This window comes from Medicago truncatula, chromosome 1 (assembly GCF_003473485.1).
Source record: "Medicago truncatula cultivar Jemalong A17 chromosome 1, MtrunA17r5.0-ANR, whole genome shotgun sequence".
Lineage (NCBI taxonomy): Eukaryota > Viridiplantae > Streptophyta > Magnoliopsida > Fabales > Fabaceae > Medicago > Medicago truncatula.
Window position 1 is genome coordinate 55,536,062 of NC_053042.1, and position 16,139 is coordinate 55,552,200.

The following is a 16,139-nucleotide window of genomic DNA, read 5'->3' on the forward strand; positions in this document are numbered from 1 at the left end:
CCTTTGACAACTCCAGAGAAAAATTATATACCAACCTTTACCTTAGTGTATGATCGTTTCACTCATAATTATAAGATTATTGCTCTTATTCTCAACCGTAATAACAAAACTGAAGTTGAAGTTAACATTCATACTCTAGGCTTTGTTCAAAAAAAACATTCATACTCTAGGTACTGATTATTGGACAAAGATCCAGGACCTCCCATACGATGACAAGCTTAGTCGACCAGGAATATTTGTGAGTGACACTGTTAATTGGTTGATGAATGATCCTCATAGTGCTACAGAGGTCATTGTTTCTTTTGATTTACAGAAGGAGTCGTATCAAACGCTTTGGAATCATGTTCATGATATGCAATTTAAAGGTATCAATACCTTGGGGGTGGTGAGTGATTGTCTGTATTCTATCTCATCCTCATGGTCACAACTTTTTCGATGTTTGGATAATGAAAGAATATGGAAATGACCAATCTTGGATTAAATTGATGAGCATTCCTTATAATGATTCTTTCACCAAAGCAATGATTTTATGGGTCTGAACCGATATTGACCTCGAACATCTTAACTATTAGCTCAAGCCAATTAAGTTATCCAACCACTTGAGTATTTATAAACTACTGCGTTACTGTGCCCAAGAATTATAACACTTAAAATATGTCTGCGATCGCATACAATCCAAAACAATCAAAATTCCAACAAATTAATAATCTACTCAGCACTGTCTTGTGCTTCCCCTTAAAAAAGAAGCATTGTCTTCTGCTAGTACAAGTTCATGTTAGTTCAAGTTCACATAATTGGGCTAATAGATCAGTTCACATTATTATAATATTAAAAAATCATGATTCTTATCTAAACCGCATAATAACAAACAAAAAAAGAAGATCACATTATTGTGGTATCAGGCGCCAATAAAAAGCTGGTGCAATGTGGGATCAAATATAGATATTTTATCCTTTTTCTCCACTTAACATGAATCTAAGGACCAGCGAAGAAAAAAGAGTGCACGAAGAAGTCAAGAGGTGGGGGTTTAGTAGTTTTGATCAAATAAAGTTGAAGAAAAAAGAGATTATGGCTAGATTGGATTGTATTCAAGGGAGTTTCCAAAACGGTCGTAATATGGGAGGTTTGAGAAAGCTGGAAAGAAAATTTCAAGGATAACTAAGCGATATTTTGAAGAAAGAAGAGCTTATGTGGTTCCAAAGATCTCAAGCTAAGTCATTTGTTGATGGAGATCGCAATACGAGGTATATTATCATCTTAAAACTTTTAATCGGAGAAGGAAAAATAATATTTTTATGCTTAGGGATGGTAATGGTAATTGGATAGACAATGTTGATGAGCTTCATGATATGGTAAATAATTTTTACAAGGATTTATTATTTTCCCTTGAGATAAATCATATGGAGTGGATTTTGTCTGCTTTCACTTATCCTATATTGGAGGCGACATTGAGGAGTAAGTTGGATGCTCATATAAATTTGTGCAAGGCTCCAGGGCTTGATGGTTTTCCTGCCGGATTATCAGAAACTGTGGGAAGTTGTAGGAAGAAATGTGTGTGATTTTGTCCGGAGAGTTTGACTGAATCCTAGTGAAATTTCAACAATGAATCAAAATGAATACTCAGAAGCTTCCTCTCCAACAACACGAACCAAGCGGAACCCTATTTCTTCAAAATACAAAACTAAATGTTTTAAGTCTTTAAATAGGAACTAAAATTATATATATTTTTTTTAATATAGATGGACTAAAAACTGGATACAAAGACTAAAAACCAATTTGATAACTATAGACTATCTTTTTAAAATTTGAAAGGACTAAAAATAAATTTGTATAATTTAGCCTTCTAAAATAAATAAAATTATTTATAAAAAAATATAAAAGTAAAAAGTTGAAGCAAAAGAGTAACAAAACTAAACTTTTTATAGGTCCTCGTGAGCTTAGCTCAGTTGGTATGGACAGTGCAATGCAAGGTCCGAGGTTCGAACCCCGAACACAAAAAAAAAAAAAAAAACCTTTTATAGACTCGATGTTTAGTTGAGCGCAGAGATGCTAGATTGGTATAAAAATAATAGTTTAGTAAAAAAAAAAAACCTAGACCTCTAGCTAAAAAAACTAAAACACCTTTTGGTAACTATAAAAGAAAAATATGTGTGAAACAAACATAATTTCATTAATCTCAGCCGCCTTTTGGAGTTTGATATGACAGAGAAAACCCTAACTCCACTGCTGCCTCCCAGCAATTCTCTTCACCTGCCGCTGCATCTTCCGTTTGATCTCGTGGTAGTAATCCTGTGCCGGCTCCCAGTGAAATTTCTCCTTCAACTCCGTTGTGTCTGCAAGTCATGGAACTCTCTTATCTCTGAAGATTCCAATTTCACCAGGAAGCACCTTCAGTTGTCAACCTCCAACCTCCACCGCCACCACCTCAATTTTATTGGTAACTTGTCGGGTCCACTTGATTTCCCTATGTCTTCTGTTTTCAATTCTGTATCAACTAAACATGCCATGCAGCTCTCGTACCCTCCGATTATTTCAGCATATTCTAATAAAGTTACTACATGTGACGGCATGCTCTGTTTTAAGGTCAGCCACTCTTTAGCTCTTTTGTGTAACCCTTCCATCAGAAAATATAAGATAATGCCTCCTTTCAAAACTCCCGGGTCGCCAATCTTTAACTTAGTGTATGATCGTTTCACTCATAATTATAAGATTATTGCTGTTATTTTTGACAGTAATAACAAAAATGAAGTTAACATTCATGCCCTAGGTACCGATTATTGGAGAAAGATCCAGGACCTCCCATACAATAAAATCCATAGACGACCAGGAACATTTGTGAGTGACACTGTTAATTGGTTGGTGTATGATCGTTCTAGGGCAACAAAGGTCATTGTTTCTCTCGATTTAGAAAAGGAGTCGTATCAAACCCTCTGTTCTCCTCATGATATGCAATTCAATATTTTCAATACCTTGGGGGTGTTGAGGGATTGTTTGTGCATTCTTTATCATTCTCATAGACACAAGTTTTCCGATATTTGGATAATGAAAGAATATGGAAATGAACAATCTTGGACTAAATTGTTGAGCATTCCTCATATGGAAGATGGTATTTATTATGATAGCAAAGCATTATATATTTCGAAGGATGACCAACTGATTTTGGAGTTTCATCTGAAGAAGGGGAGACGAAAGAGTTTGCTTATCTATGATTCTAAAAATAATACTTCTAAGATTTCTGAAATTCAAAATATCAATAATTGGATGACATCAAACATCTACGTTGAGAGTTTGATGTCACCTTTTGTTAAAAGTTAGGAGGTAGATGATGTTCTATGTGACTTGAGCTTGAGACAAAACTGCACTCTATATATTATTTCTAATCTTGTTATTTGTTTTTATCGAACTATGTAACTCGAGCTGGAGATTTCATAGGTTGTTGGCAATTATTGGTCGATGGAATATTCAGCTCAAATCATGTCATTTATATTATATAATTAACAATCATTCAAATCTTCCTACATAGATTATAAATTTCTCTTATTATTGACTCTACTAGTCTCTATTTTTTTTTCCTTCTATAACATTGGTTGAATTCTGCTTTCTGCTGCAGTATTTACTCACAATAAACAGTTTCTATGAAACCATTGACCTCAAACAAAGCTAATTAATTAACTAAATATCAGATAGAGATGGAATATTTTAATGTTGATGTGACAAAATGAATTCCTTGCAGTTTTTGTTTCTAGGCAATGAGATATTATTGTTCTATTACTGTTGTCTATTAATTAGTCTGTACCTTGCAGATTTTATTGGCTGTCTCATTTATGTGTGCGACTAACTTTGCAAAACAGTTTTACCTTACCAGAACAATTTTCAATAGGATTGATCACTTTTGCATACGTTTTTGCAACCTGCGATAAATTATTAAACTTAGGTGGGTGGTTTCTTCAGTTTTGGCAGGCAGGAGCTGTAACAACTTATGTGAGGTTCTGCCCCCATATAAAGAAGAATTATAATTATGGTGCTTTTAATTTGATAATTGTGTCAATTTACCATATCCATAGGTGGTGGCATATAGTATCAGTTAATTATTTTTGCTAGCATCTTTGCAATGATGAGCTGGTATAAAAATATTTTCTTTCTTATGTCATACTTATATTTTCATAATTTGTTGATATATGCCTTCATCTTTTCAACAATTAAGATTTAAGGCACCAGTTCCTGTTCTTAATCTATGCAAAAACTCTTGCATCAAACTTTAGATGAAACCAATAGCCTTGAATTTTCACTTCGATCGGTATCATGTTTTTACCTCTGGCTTCTTTCACTTCCATGCTTTAAAGAGTTTATAGATAGGGTTGAGAATGTTGTGACGTGTGATATACCAAAAATAGCTCTCACTGATTGCCTTCTTATGGATTAGGGGAAACCAGTGGAATCCATTATGATTAAGATGTAAGTGTTTATTTTATCATCCATCGAAGAAAGTTGTGTTTGTGTGTGTAGAAAATGCATATGTTGGGAGAGTAATTTGGAAGTTTAGGTTTCTTCAAGCATAAGTGTAAATCAGAAGCTTGGATAAGAGAATAATTTTTTTGTTGTCAAGTGTGAATAAATTTAATTAATTAGAGTTAGTAATATTATTGCACAACTGAGATAATGTTTTACGTTTAGAATCTTGAGTAAGCTTCTGGGATAAACATCAAGTTTGAACTATTTTCTTTTTTATAAACTTTTTCTTTAAGGGTTGTTGCTATTAACTTTGAACAATTTGTTATGGACAAGTCATATTGTTTTTATATAAAGTAAGGTTAAATAAATTTTTGATCATTATAAATTTTAATATATCAAGTTTCGTTTTTAATCCTTCTAATAAATTTCTTTAAACAATGGTCCTTCAAATATTTACTCAGGAGAGACAGGAATTGTATGCTTTACATGCTTTACATGTTTACTCATAATTGCAAACATGATCCGAAATGTACGAAGAATCAAGTGAGGAAATACCAATACAATTCTGAATAAGAGCCCAAAGACTAGCGAAATGATTACAACACAAACGGGTGTTCAACCGATTCATCCATACTAGACTAGCTGGCACAACGATTTTGATCTAGTTCAATGATGTCGCGACTGATTAAATTGTCCTTTCTTGAAAGACGATTGCGAAGAAGCTGCCAAAAAAATAATGAAACTTTCAATGTAACTTGTCTATGTCAAATTAATACTACCGGAATGCAATGAGTTAACAGGCGTGTCAACAACGATTAAGAAGTGATAAGCACTGTTGGCTGAGATGCCTTTAACAGGATCTAAAACCCATCGTCATTTGTCCGCCACCACTTCCAAGTGTCTTTGCCCTCAACCTAACATATATACATAGTAACAGATATCGATTTTCTGATAACTCAAATAAACGTCGAAAACTGTAACAAAGAGGAACACCGCCCACTCAAGTATTCGTCCAGGAAATAAAAAAGAGACTCATTAAAAGTTAGGGGAACTACAAATAAAGCTGGGTAATTTAGTCTCTAGAGTAAATAAAATTATTTGTAAAAAAAAAAAAAATTATAAAAAAGTGAAACAAGACTAACAAAAGTAACCATTATTTTTGCTAAAAAAACTAAGGTACCGTTTGCCCCGACTTTTTTTCAGCTTTTCTACGTTTTTAAGGAGAAGTTAGGCCAAACACAATATCAATAAAGTACCTTCGAAAAAGAGTACTTTTTTTAGAATGCATAAAATTGAATGGAATGAGCTTTAACCAAAAGTTGTTGAATGCTACTTCAAAAAACTATTTCTCCCCAATTTATTTCATAAGCACCTCTCTTCAACTCCCGCCGGCAACCTTTTGTTTTATTTTTTCAATACGCTTTTTTCATCCATTTTATTTATTTATTTATTTTTTAACCGGTCCATTTAATTTTTTAATGAGGTTCCATTTAAGTTTATTATCTATTTTTTTAAGGAATTTTATTATCTTTTTATCACTTATATATTAATTTCAATATCTTTTGATCATCACAACCACGCAAATATTTGTATTCACGCTGTCAATGAATGACACCGAATATTTTTATTCCCTTTCTTCAACCACGGAAATGCACACACACATTAGTGTTTAGAGTAATATTTTATGTTCCTCTTTCTGTTTTTTTTTTTTTTTGTTATGCTAATGCGTATAATTTTTGTTAGTGTTGTGTAATGCGTATAATTAATTTTATAAAATTTTGATTTTAATTAAAAGTACAAGTGTAGTTGCCTAAAAAAATTATACTTATATATAATTTACACATTTGTATTGTAACAAACTATGCATATCTTTTTCTTATTAAAAAAACTAAACATATTTTTTCAATGACACCAGCAATGTAACAAATATAATATTATATATATAAATTCTTATCTTTTTGACCAACACTAAAAATATGGTATTCTTATAACAAAATTTGTTATAGAGTATAATTGGAAAAGAAAAAACCAATTATTCTCATTATATACACACACATATACATATTATAGATATGATTGAGCGTGACGAAGAAAGCAATATAAATGAAGAAATCAGTTCATATAATCCAGGAAGAGTGCAAGATGGAGGCTACATGAATAAAGTTAGAAATCAAATAGGAGTTGTGTTGATGGAGAGTAGAAATATTTGAGTTTGTGATGATTTATGTCTTTAAAAAAAATGATTATTGTTTTTAATTTTCCAAACTACTTTGATATTATTTATGTTATTATTTGAGCCTCCTTAAATTATTTATCCTATTCAAATATTTAACAAGTCGTTTATTTGATGATACAAATTTGTATTCATGTTACACAAAATAAACGTCATTGAGTAAATATAGTATTGGTAAAAATATATCTTTTATATTTTAAACATTTTTTCCCTTCAAAAAATATTTTAGACATTTTTTTATTTATTATGTTAATTCATAATGAATTCAAAGTTTTTTTATTTATAGACAATGCATAAATATATGCAAGGTCCTGGGTTCGAACCCCAGACACCACCAAAAAATAATAAATTCAAAGTTTTGTACAATATTTTGCCAAACAGCTTTTAACTCAAAAATAACTTTAGAACTAAAAAAAAAATAAAGAAATCAAACAGCTCTAACCTTTTTCTTAAAGAGCTTTATTTTAACTTTGTTTTAAAGTAGCTTTTAGACCGAAAAAAAGTCTGGTCAAATGGTACCTACCTAGTGAAATAAAATAACTATACCTATATTTTTTGTCACAAAATAAAAAAAAAAAAAAGGCCTATACTCCTTAAAAAAAAAAAAAAAAGACCTATACTTTTTTATTATAAAAGAAAACGATAGGTAGTAACGATAGGTGAAGCCAAGACATAATTTCACCAATCTCTGAGGAGCTTTTGCTCTGGGATTACAGAGGGATAATTTTCAGTAATATTTTCTATTCAATTTATAATACTATTTATTCTGTTTCTCTTTGATTCGGGTTCCTATCAATTGGTCTGACCTACCGGATACGAGAAGGAAACCAGTGTTATCGGAGATGGATGGAATATGGACTTTGAAGTATAAATTATCACAATTTACTGGGGCGGATCCTGCTGGATGGATCACAAGGGCTGAAATGTTCTTTGCAGATAATGAAATTCACTCATGTGATAAGTTGCAGTGGGCTTTCATGAGTATGGAGGATGAAGAAGCGTTGTTGTGGTTTTATTCTTGGTGCCAAGAGAACCCAGATGCTGACTGGAAGTCATTTTCTATGGCTATGATTAGAGAATTTGGAGCACATATGGAGCACCCAACAGATAAACAAATGGTGCAAAATCATGATCAAGAATCAGAACCAAAACTGTGGAAGATGACAGAAAAACACGATGAACCAGTATTAGAGAAGATCATCAACGATGGAGAAGGAAGGTACGTCAATGAAATTTCACCTTCATCGGAAAAGGTTGTTGATGCAGAAATGGAGAACTTTGAAACAAAGAAGAGTCGCAAGGATAATAGAATTGGGGGAAGAGTATTGAACGAGAAAGGGACAGATGAAGAAAGAAAAGCAAGAAGAAAATCTTACATGACAATTAGAAAAAGAGAGCAAGAGGGTGGGGTCTACCCACAACCACCGCCGGAGCCATTCCCTCTAAATTTGAAAGAAAGGAGTTGCAAATATAAAACTTTGTATGTGGCTTGGTTGTTTGAAGGGGGCTTGTCAGGGTTCCAACAATGGGATCCTGGGGGAAAAAGAATTTTCAAGTTAGTTTCTTTAACTCAGCCTTGAGGACAACGCTGTTTTTCTAGAGGTCGGTGATGTTAGGTATCCGGTGGCATTGATAGGGTGACTGCTGATGCAGTCAGTTATTTTAATATATATAGTCAGTTATTTTAATATATAATTTGTATTGATTAGGAGCGGTTACAGGCAGTTTATGCCCTTTCTTTGTATAAATAAGGCCATTTGGCCACAACAGTGGGGGAATTCATAATTATTTAATTAATAACCTTATTGGTTTTGGGCAGAGAGAGAGATGTCTCTTCTCTGAGGAGCTTTTGCTCTGGAATTACAGAGGGATAATCTTCAGTAATATTTTCTATTCAATCTATAATACTATTTATTATGTTTCTCTTTGATTCGGGTTCCTATCAAAATTGTTCAGCATTCCTCACATGGAAGATGGTATTTATTACCGTTGCAACGCATTATATATTTCGGAGGATGACCAATTGATTTTGGAGTTTCTTCTTAAGACAGGGATAAAAAAGAGTTTGCTTATCTATGATTCTCTAAATAATACTTCTAAGATTCCTGAAATTCAAAATATCGATAATTGGTTGATATCAAAAATATACGTTGAGAGTTTGATATCACCTTTTTCAAAAAGTTAGGAGGTAGAGGATGACTTGAGCTTGAGACTTAACTACACTCTAAATAGTAATTTCTATTTTTGTTATTTATTTTATCAAACTATGTGACTTGAGCTGGAGTTGGTCTATGAAATATTCGGCTCAAAATTTGCTATGTAATTTTCATTGATTTGTTAGTTAGAGTTGTCTGTTTTTTTGTCAACATGAAATTTCATTTTATATAGTTAGCTATCATTCAAATCTTCCTCCATAGATTATAAATTTCTTTTATTATTTACTCTACTATTCTCAATATTATTTCCTATAACATTGGTTGAATTCTCTGCTTTCTGCTGCAGTGTTTACTCACAATTAACAGTTTCTATGAAACCACTGGCCTCTAACAAAGCTAATTAACTCAAAATATCAGAAAGAGATGGAATATTTTAATGTTGATGTGACAAAAAAATGACGTCCTTGCGGTTTTTGTTTCTAGGTTATGAGATACTATTGTTCTACTAGTTTTGTCTATTAATAATCTGTACCTTGCAGATTTTATTGGTTGTCTCATTTACATGTGTGACTAACTTTACAAAACAGTTTTACCTTAAGAGAATATTTTTCAATAGGATTGATCACTTTTACATACAGTATCACAACCTGTGATCAATTATTAAACTTAGGTGGGTCATTTCTTCAGTTTTGGTTAGCAGGAGCTGTAACAGCATTTTGATAACTGCCCCCATATATCAACGAAGGATTGGTAATAATTATCAATAAAAAAAAGTCAGCGTTGTTTTTGCTAGCATATTTGCAGTGATGAGTTTGTATAAAAATATTATCTTAATCTTATATTTTCATAATTTGTTTTATATATGCTTTCATCTTTTCATCAATTAAGATTTAAGGCACCAGTTTTAATTATTGCTTTATACAAAACTCTTGCATCAGACTTTAGAAGAAACCAATAGCCTTGACTTTAGAAGAAACTAAGGCTCTCTTTGGGAGTTTGGAGGGAACGAAAGTGAAGGGTTTAGGAGCGATGAGATTAGTAGAGAATGATAAATCAGTACTTATGATTAATGCATTTTTAACTTTATAACCCCTGAATCTTCCAAACTTCCTCCATACAATTTTTTAGTTCCTCAAATTAGGAGGATTTTGTATTTTGAAGAAAACTAAACCCACAAAGCCCTCCACACCCATACATAGCTCTTCGTTCTTTTCACTTCTTCCTTTCTTTTTTTACAAACTCTTTCTTCCCCTCAAAACTTTCAAAGAGAACGTAATTGAAGTCTTATCAAGAATTGTTGGTTCAAGACAAAAAAGATGTTAAAACTCAAAGCCCTGTGATTTTCATTGAAAATGGTCTCCAATAATCTGAATTTCAGCCTTGAGGTAAGGATAATCTGACCAAGAATTGTTCCACCTTAGAATCGCACTTAGGTTTTTCAGAATGATTCTTCCGTTGTAAAGTTCATTAATCCCTTGAGCTCAATTTTTTTGTTAATTCAAACAACATTTATTTACAATGGAAAAATAAGAACATGAACTCCAAAGCCGTTAGGAATAATATAAATGAGCGGTGCTATATGGCACGGGAGACCATATAGCACGACAAACACATTTGGATGTAAACTCTTATTTTAGCCCATTAAAAATAACTTGATTTAGCACCTCTTCAAGAAAAAAAAAAATCTGTAGATAATATTAACGATTAAGTAGTTCAAATTCTATTTTTTTTTCCTTAAATCCATTAATTTTTTTATTCATTTTGATCATTTAAATTTAGGATTAATTATGTTTAAAGTCCCTATAAATAAGCGAGCTTCCAACATTGGTCCCTATTTAAATTTTATTAAATTTTTCATCCCCAATGTTTTTTTCCGTTTGTAAGTTTGATCCTTGCCGTCAAACTGTGTTGACTAGGCTAACAAAATGCTGACTCAGACATACCACATGGACATTTCAAGTGACATGGCTCTCATGTGGTAAATGATATCATATGTTTTTGGTCCCTATAAAATTGAAACATTTTAAGTTTAGTCCTTACTTAATTTTAATAGTGATTTTAGTCCATATAAAACAATTATGCACTCAGTTTTAGTCCATACTAAATCTAAATTTGTTTAATTATACTTAAACTTTTAAGATTTTGAACAATCTTTTGCACAAGTGTTAAGAATGTGACTATTAATCCTCACAAAAATAAACATTGAGACCTCTTTGAGTCCCTTACAAGATAAAAATGTGACTATTAATCCTCACAAAAATAAACATGACATTTGGTCCTTAATTAAACCTTTTATGGTTATTTTTGGCGACATGTGATTCATCCAACTAAGAAATACTCCCTCCGTCTCAAATTATAAACAAAAAAATATTTTCACACTTATTAAGAAACTAAAATATTGTAGTTTGTAGTATGACTTCTTGTGTTATCTTTGGAATAAGTTTCATAGAAAGATATAAAATCAATTTTCATTGGTTATTAGTTATAGAGAAAATTGAAAGAGAAAACATAGTAAATGCAAATTGCATTTAATTTCTCTTTGGAAAAGATGATTTTTTGAAAAAATATAATTAAATATAATAAAAGTTAGTCTTTTTTACTTATAATTTACGACAAAGAAAATGAATTTAATTCCTTATAATTTGAGACGGAGGAGTATTATTAATCTTCAAATCTTATACCAGACTAACAGTGTTGCTAGGTAGCATATGGCTCTATGATTATATTTTGTATTGGTTTTGATTAGGTAATAATTGTCTTCCTAAACATTTATATTGTTATCTTCCTAAACCTTTCTTGAAAATCCAGATAGCATGGTACGTACATACTCCACCGGGTGTAGCCAAGACTGTTGTCTATTTGGCTTCACAAAAATGGGTAAGGGTTTGATACAAGCCTACATCAATGCTTGCTTGCTAAAAAGAGCTTCAATGAAGAGAGACTCCCAATTATACAAGTGTATTCTCCTTTTCCATCTACTGCACCAAAAATTACATATTAACTTTTCAAGCTGCTCTCCAAAAAAAAAAAAACTTTCAAGCTCATCACATGTACCTTTAGGCAAAAGGAAACAACTCATAAGACAAATATTGAGGCACAAGTGTTGGTAATGTTCTTAACTCTTGTGCAAAAAATTGTTCAAAATCTTAAAAGTTTAAGCATAATTAAACAAATTTAGATTTAGCAGGGACTAAAACTGAGTGCATAATTTTTTTATATGAACTAAAAGCACTATTAAAATTAAGTAAGGACTAAACTTAAAAGGTTCCAATTTTATAAGGATCAAAAACATATGATGTCATTTACCACATAACAGTCATGTCACTTGAAATGTCCATGTGGCATGTCTGAGTCAGCATTCTGTTAGCCTAGTCAGCACAGTTTGACGGCAAGGACCAAACTTACAAACGGAAAAAAAAATATTGGGGATGAAAAAATTTATAAAATTTAAATAGTGACAAATGTTGAAAGCTTGCTTATTTGTAAGGACCTTAAACATAATTAACCCTAAATTTAAATTATAACCATTTGTCACTTAAGAGATCAAATGGAACAGAAAATAAAATTTAAGAGATCAATGTGTCTATTATTTATAGATCAAAGGACTAAAATGGAAGGAAAATAACTTCGGGTACTAATTTAAGATCTAAAAATAATTTAAGGGCCCAAAAATTTATAATTTAAAAAAGACAAAAATAGCAATGGAGATTTCATCTTGGGAAATGGACTACACTCACACAACTTGACGAAAGAATATTTAAATACCTACACAAACAAGTACTCACATTTAATCCTTTCAAACAAAAAAAAAAGTGCTCACATTTAATGTCTGAAATGTATTGAATAAATTTTCTATTACAAATTCTAGAAATCTCAGCTCAATTTTGCCAAAAAAAAAGAGTCTTGGCTCAACTAGAAAATACTGAAATTATTATATTGAACGCCATAACCGTTGTGTTTGTAAGTGTATAGTAATTTTGTTATTTTGTTTATGAAAAAATGTCATAACTATTAGATCAGACACCGAAGTGATGTTCCGCCTTCTTTATCATTTCTTTTCCTTAATTCGATTATTTTACTTACCTTTTTTTTTTTTGTCAATTAGTCTAATGGCTAGTTTTACTTACCTTTTTATTCCTATACAATTTGGTTATTTATCAATCTGTATGTTTAATGCTTTAAGAATTCTTGTGAAGATGTTGTATTAAATTCATTTGTGTGGTTGCTCTAATTCAATGTGATGATCATTGGACTTTCTCCCATTTCCCAACAACAATTCCGCAGCATAAGAGTGTGTAACTTAACATTTAAGAACAATTTTGAAAAATTAGCACTCTGACTCAAAATAAAATATTTAATAACAATATTTAATAAATAAATTAAAAAAAAAAACAAAGTTTTGAAGAGTTAGATTCCGTCTAGACCGACCTACATTGCCAATATTAGTATAATGTTTGATTTGATTTATAAATGGTTAATTGCATTTAATATGAAAGGTTAAATGCATTTAGTATAAATAATTCATAATCTAGTAAATAAGTTATTGCAGTTGTTTGCCTTGCAAAAACATGAGAAAATTCAATCACAATCAAACAACTTCTCCCAATTTGATCCAACACAATACATAACTATGGAATATGTGGTGTCTATATCCATGATCAATTTCACTTCATCCATGGAGTCAGTATCATACACTAGAATACCCAGAATTTCCACTAGCAAAATGTCACAAACATCGTCAACCCTTGGAACATCTTATGAGACAACCCAGAGTCAATAATTGATGTGTTATTCAAACAACTACCATTCATGTTTATTTTAACAAAGCCACCATGGAGGATGTTCCCAACGATCGACTAGAATAACAGACAAAGTATGGTTACCTTCCATATTTGGGCCGTAATAGATGATTCAACAATATTCCTGCCATTAGGTTGAGTTGAATCATAAACTATAGATCTCTTATTTAACAACAATCAATATTTTTCACCCTGCTCAATTTTAATTATTATTTTTGTTGATGTGATGTATCGTTAATTAATGATGTGCGCCATTGAGTTTGAGTTTTTTATTTTATTTTTTTACGAAAATGTATCTTTATAACTATGATGATTATGCCACATCATTAATATTGATGTTAAAAAAAGGAAAATGCTAACTGAAAGACGGACACTTATCCACATTTTCTCCAAGTATCCAACAAAATATATCACAGCTTAAAAGTTGTTATATTTAACCAGAACCTTTTTTGAGCAAATATTTAACCAGAACCTAAATGATAGGATCTTACGTATCCAACAAAAACCTTGAGAAACATCCACCTATAACTTAACATAACATATCCTCAATCCTCAACAAAAATCTATTTATAGAGGATCACACCTGTTTCGCTTGTAGATGTTACTGGACTTGGCAATCTTCTCTACTATTTATTCTTGATTCTTTACCTCTCTATTCTACACTCTTTCTTTTCCTCTTGATTTTTTTTTCACTTCATTTTCAACTTTCTTGGTCTTGTTTTCGGTCTAGTTAGGATTACAAAAATGGACACCATTGTAGGAAACCCTTTGCATCTAAAATCGGTGAATCATATCTCCCTTGTAACACCCTTACTAGACATTACCTAGGATATCTAGCGTGTGTGTTAAACTTGGTATTGGATACATTAAAATTACAATAATAAAAATTCCCGCAGAATAAAATATAAAATTCTCGTCTTATACCTTTGAAATAATACCACTGACGTGAATTTTATATAGTCCGGCAACTGCTTCTTCATCACGAACCTTTATGTCGTCTAGTAACCTCTGAATATCTTAAATAAATAAAAATAATTGGGGTGAGACATGATGTCTCAGTGAGTTCCACCTATCTTAAGGTGTAGGCAATCTCAGGGACCCTAAGATCGTCATATGTTCTAAACTCAACCCATTTCGGGTTTATATAGTCTTTATCATACATAATTGTGCGATCGGGGATAACTAGGATCGCTACCTAGAATACTATCATGATACTATTATAATGTCATATTCTTATTCATACACATTCTCATAATCATAATAATAATTTTTGACTTAAATTCATGTCATTAATTATACATTTCTTGTCTTAAAGTTTTTCGTTGTGGCTAACGGTAACTATTTCTTTTTTTTTTTTTTTTTTTTTTACTATGTGCCATACCTCATAGGCTGCGTTATCTTTTTGTTGCAGCAAATAGTGTTTTCGCATTTGTTACTATGAGTCGTACCTCATAGGCTACATTATCTCTTCGCTGTAGCAAACGGAGATTTCGCATTCGTTACTATGAGCCGTACCTCATAAGCTACATTATCTCTTCGTTGTAGCAAACGGAGATTTCGCATTCGTTATTATGAGTCGTACCTCATAGGCTACATTATCTCTTCATTATAACAAACGAAGATTTTCTCAATTTTTTTCTTTCTATGAGCATGTTACTCATTTCAAATTTTCTACTCATTTCAATTTTCTTTCAAATCATTAGTATGATTATATACATCAATTGCGTTGATAGAATTTGTCTCCCACATTTATACTAGCATAAACATACTTATTAACATAAATGAGATTTTTAGAATAAACAATTAAGGATACCTAATTCAGAAATAATCATTCTACTATCTCATATTTATTCTGTTTCAAATGTACCATTCATATGGCATGATAGTCATGCTTGCACAATCGGCAAGTAATCATAAAGAGGATCTAATTATTCATGTTATCTCAATAATCTAATATAATCATAATTGATCCCCAAAGGTGGGTTCTAAGCTAAAGGAACTCACCTTTAATCCTTTAAAATAACATAGGCTCGTCTCACTTTTGCATTTCAAACCTCAACCAACTTCACGCTCAACCATGAGGGCTTCCGTAATTAACCTTGAATGATGATTCCTAAGCTCCTCAAGCATCAAAACAAGTCATTACCATAATCACCCACAACCTAGTAGCTATCCATCATGGGTATTCCAAAAACAAGTTTACTTGATGATTTCCATGGAATTGGAGGAAAGATTATGAACTTGGAAAATGAGAGAAAGAGGGGCGGTTGAGCAATTGGAGGGAGGAGAAGTGATTATTAAACTAGTTTCTTGGTTAAAACTCTACTAGGAACCTATTAAAGCATGTACCATGATGATTCCATGATGAATTGTGAATTTGATGAAGTTAGGATTTTGGGTGGGTGAGGGGCGAATTCTAGAGAAAGGGAGGAGAAAAATTGTTAACCTAGAGAGAGAAGTGAGTAGAATAATGTGGAAGCTTGTGGATTTTCCACTTAA

General features: G+C 31.8%; 1 long non-coding RNA gene across 2 annotated transcripts; it reads right to left on the reverse strand.

The window, feature by feature from the left end:
• Positions 1-12,915: 12,915 nt before the first annotated feature.
• LOC120577952 (uncharacterized) lies at positions 12,916-16,107 on the reverse strand. Of its 2 annotated transcripts, XR_005643916.1 has the most exons (3): positions 15,645-16,107; positions 14,565-14,656; positions 12,916-13,764 (listed from the first exon to the last, which is right to left on the reverse strand). It is a non-coding gene; the product is annotated as an uncharacterized lncRNA (long non-coding RNA). The 2 variants fall into 2 exon arrangements; XR_005643915.1 differs by having other exon boundaries at positions 12,916-14,656.
• Positions 16,108-16,139: the final 32 nt, after the last annotated feature.